The sequence below is a fragment of the Haematobia irritans genome, chromosome 4, assembly GCF_050003625.1.
Source record: "Haematobia irritans isolate KBUSLIRL chromosome 4, ASM5000362v1, whole genome shotgun sequence".
Lineage (NCBI taxonomy): Eukaryota > Metazoa > Arthropoda > Insecta > Diptera > Muscidae > Haematobia > Haematobia irritans.
The window spans coordinates 60,200,375-60,205,348 of NC_134400.1; the positions used below are offsets into that span (position 1 = coordinate 60,200,375).

Genomic DNA, 4,974 nt, shown 5'->3' on the forward strand with positions numbered 1-4,974 from the left:
CGAATTGGTGTCTAGCGACAAAATCATGATAATCATAGCATAGCGTCCAAAAGAGAAATGAAACAATTTTTGCACATAACATATATTTATTTTACAGAGGTATATGTACTCCACAGTTGAGGAAATATGGTAGTATGTTTCATATTTTAGACCCATTTTCAATGGGAATTTCCTCCAAGTGACTAGATAGTTTCCACAGAGAATATACTTAATATGATATTTAAGGGTGTCATCTTGATCTAATTGGTTCGGATTTATATTTTGTTCTTTCGGTTTATGCAAATATGGCCAAAATACCCACATTTTACACAAAATTCTGTAATGATTTCCGCATGTCGTACACACAAAAAAATTATACATTTATTTTATGAATATTGTTCACAAAAATTTTCCAAACACTGAATTCATAAATTGTATGAAAACGGTTCATAATTTGAAAAAAAAAAAACAAGTATATACGGCCGAATCTTATGTACCCACCACCATGGATTGCGTAGAAACTTCTACGAAAGACTGTCATCCACAATCGAATTACTTGGGTTGTGGTATCTTAAAACTTCTTATTCCTGCATGGTTGTTGGATACCATATACTAACATCACGTACCAAATTTCAACCGAATGGGAAGAATTTTGCTCTTCCAAGGGGCTCTGGAGGTCAAATCTGGGGATCGGTTTATATGGGGCCTATATATAATTATGGACCGATATCGACCAATTTTTGCATGGGAGTTTGAGGCCATATATTAACACCACGTACCAAATTTCAACCGGAGGTCAAATCTGGTGATCGGTTTATATGGGGGCTATATATAATTATGAACCGATGTGGACCAATTTTGGCATGGTTGTTAGAGACCATATACTAACACCATGTACCAAATTTCAGCCGGATCGGATGAAATTTGCTTCTCTTAGGGGCCTCGCAAGCCAAATCGGGGGATCGGTTTATATGGGGGCTATATATAATTATGGACCGATGTGGACCAATTTTTGCATAGTTGTTCGAGACCATATACTAACACCATGTACCAAATTTCAGCCGGATCGGATGAAATTTGCTTCTCTTAGAGGCCTCGCAAGCCAAATCGGGGGATATGTTTATATGGGGGCTATATATAATTATGGGCCGATGTGGACCAATTTTTGCATGATTGTTAGAGACCATATACTGACACCATGTACCAAATTTCAGCCGGATCGGATGAAATTTGTTTCTCTTAGGGGCCTCGCAAGCCAAATCGGGGGATCGGTTTATATGGGGGCTATATATAATTATGGACCGATGTGGACCAATTTTTGCATGGTTGTTAGAGACCATATACTAACACCATGTACCAAATTTCAGCCGGATCGGATGAAATTTGCTTCTCTTAGGGGCCTCGCAAGCCAAATCGGGGGATCGGTTTATATGGGGGCTATATATAATTATGGACCGATGTGGACCAATTTTTGCATGGTTGTTAGAGACCATATACTAACACCATATACCAAATTTCAGCCGGATCGGATGAAATTTGCTTCTCTTAGAGGCCTCGCAAGCCAAATTTTGGGGTCCGTTTATATGGGGGCTATACGTAAAAGTGGACCGATATGGCCCATTTGCAATACCGTTCGACCTACATCAATAACAACTACTTGTGCCAAGTTTCAAGTCGATAGCTTGTTTCGTTCGGAAGTTAGCGTGATTTCAACAGACGGACGGACGGACGGACGGACATGCTCAGATCGACTCAGAATTTCACCACGACCCAGAATATATATACTTTATGGGGTCTTAGAGCAATATTTCGATGTGTTACAAACGGAATGACAAAGTTAATATACCCCCCATCCTATGGTGGTGGGTATAAAAAATGGTTTTGAATGACTACGGATGAATACATATTGTTAATGAAATCTTTTATATTATAAATGAAGTATACATATTTTTCAACACTGAAAACATATGTACTTTTACATAATAGATACTAAAACGTCACAAATCAAATGTAACTTTTCCTTTTTATACCCTTCACCACTACTGTGGTACAGGGTATAAAAAGTTTGTGAATTTGTATGTAACGCCAAAGTCGGAGACCCATCGTTTAGTATACCGATCGTCTTAAAATTAAATTCTGAGTCGATTAATTTTTCGTATATTTTTGTGCGCAAAGTACAGGTCGCAGTTTAAGTCCGATCGTCCTCAAATTCGGCATAGGGTCGTTTTTTGGAACAAAGACAATCGATATTGGTTCAGATTTTGATATAGCTGTCATAGTTCTGCAAAGACAGAACTAAAAGAGCGTTCTTGTCCTTGGGAACAACCTGCACGTTGTTGGCGACGTACCACTCCATGGTACGCCGTCAACAACATGGTACGCCGTCTGCAAAGACAGAAGAAGGGGTGATACGGTCAAAATTTGGTCAAGGGAAAACGCGTGTAAATCGGTGAAATCGTTTATTTAAAAAATTAAATTAAATTTCTTTTTCAAGTTCAATTAGTATAAAATTCATGAAAAATATTCAGTTAGGCTGCTCGTCCTTAGCAGTTTTTTGGTCTTCTTTAGGTTCCGCTTGACAATAGCCCAGTATTTCTCAATTGGGCGGAGCTCTGGCGTGTTGGGAGGGTTCTTGTCCTTGGGAACCACCTGCACGTTGTTGGCGGCCAAGGCCGTATTCAGGGGGGGGGGATGAGGGGGATCAAACCCCCCCCGAAATGAATGAATATTTTTATATAAATAAATATATATTTTTAGCTGCATAGAAAAATCTTATCGAAGATGTTGAAGAAAAGCTGGAGGTTTTATTTTGAAAAACGCTTACACACAAAAAATCATCACCAAAATTTTTCAATTAAACACTTAATTGAATTTGGAAACAGATTCAATTAATATGTTAATTGATTCAATTAATTATATAATCAAATCCGAATAAAAACCAATTAAGAAAATGATTGATATTTGTTACGTTTCCAATTAAAATATTAATTGATTCAATCAATTTGTTAATCAATTCGGAAATAATTTTCAATTACAAACGTGATTGAAAATTTTTCCGTTTCCAATTACACATGTGATTGATCTAATCACCTTTGTGATTGAAATTGAATAATTTTGAGCAATGGAAAGAGCGAAAAGAGAACAAGAGAATGGGTATTTATTCAACAATGTGAAATGGAGAGATCAGTCTGTGGAAGTAACTCGTAACGAACGGTTGGGTTTTTGTTTTTCGTGTAAATTGAAAAACATGATTGGCTACATTTTGTCTGCTGCATTCAAAATGTGTGCATAAATATTTTGAACGCAACAACAAATCATAGCAAAGGGTTGAAATAAATAAAGTGTGCAACAACAAATGGCCACGTGGTAAAGGTTTGAAAAAAAATATATATGAGAGAACGCATTTGAAATTACCTGTGTTTGTGTTTTGTGGCATTGTGAAAATGGAAAACAATCTACGTTTATTAAAGGTAAGAAATTGTGAAATGTGAATACCGTTTTCCATTGAATCCTGTTTACATTAAACGGACTAAAATAATATATTTTTTATTCATTTCTTTTAGTGACCAATTTTATTTCGTGAAATTTACCAATTAATCCCATCAACTCCATCCTTTTATCAAATATATAAGAATATGTTTGCAATCAAAAATTGGGTACACTCACAGTTTTCTTAAAACCGGTATGAGTTTGTTGGAAGATTCACCTTGAAGTTGCGCAGTAGCGTTGGCATTAAATTGCATTTTGCATTTTTACCTGCCTTTTCCAGTTTGAACCCAAGTAGAGAGCAGTATATCTGATATAAAAACTAATGAGCTGAATTATGTAATGGTAAAAAAGTTCTTTCTTTTGGATTTTAAAATATGAAAAATATCCGAAAATAATAAAAATATTTATTTTCCATTTATATTTTTTCTATTTCCAGAATTTGCAAAGTATCATCAATATAATACCAAATATTACATTGCTTTGACATTATTTTTGTCTTTGATTGGTTCAAATTATAATAGACGATTTCAATGTGTGGAACTTTTGGAAAGGAATTGTTACTAAAATGAAATTACCGAGCTCCTTAATACACCTTTTTATGCTAAAAGACTACAACTGCAAACGAAGATTATAAACCTGCAATCTGGAACTAAGAATTGAACTTGATATTCTATGCAGGTAATGTTTAACAAAATCAAGTTTTAATTGAACAAAATTAAATTCGAATTATTTTGTTTACTTTCAGAAAAACTAATTTAGCTTACAGGCTGCTGATTTATTGGAAATCTAGGCGCATCTACATATTAGAAGGAACATGCTGACATGGTTGTTATTATAAGGAAGATAATGATTTATATAGTTTATTTATTCACCCTATAGTTGTTATTGATAGTAATTGTATGTGTAAGTTATGTTAGAACAGAACACAAATGACAAGAACCAAATTTATTGGTCTATTGCATAATTCAAAAAATAATAAAATATTAAATATGTGTTATTACCTATTCTTTTTTCTCTTTCTTTTCTTTCAAATAAAACTAAATACGATTTTGGGGTCGCAATATATACATTTTTTGATTGAAATTTATAGCCAATTTCAATTAATTATTTAATTGAATGAATCAAATAGTTGATTGATTTTTGTTGCGAAAATAATTAAAACTTTAATTGATTCAATTAAAACTGTCATTGAGTTTTATGTTAAAAATCAATCATGTTTTTAATTGATTCAATCACACAATTAATTGATTCCGTGACAAAAGTCAATTAAATTTTTAATTGAAAATCGTGTTGGTTTTCTATCAAAATGGGTGATTGGTACTATCATTTTCGTGATTGAAGACATTTCAATTAAAAAAATGATTAAATCTGTGATTTTCGTGATTGAAATCAAAAAATTTTTTTGTGTGTACCTATAAAACTTGCACAAATCATAGAATACTAGTTGAAAAGCCCGTCAAACAACGGTCGAAAAAAACAAATTGTTTTTGTTCTCGCACCACAAAT

The 4,974-nt window shown here is 33.8% G+C and overlaps 1 long non-coding RNA gene across 1 annotated transcript; it reads left to right on the forward strand.

Annotated features, from left to right (window-relative positions):
• Positions 1-2,951: 2,951 nt before the first annotated feature.
• Positions 2,952-4,438, forward strand: LOC142234816 (uncharacterized). Its single transcript, XR_012721717.1, has 4 exons — positions 2,952-3,449; positions 3,543-3,810; positions 3,905-4,146; positions 4,214-4,438. It is a non-coding gene; the product is annotated as an uncharacterized LOC142234816 (long non-coding RNA).
• The last annotated feature ends 536 nt before the right edge of the window (positions 4,439-4,974 follow it).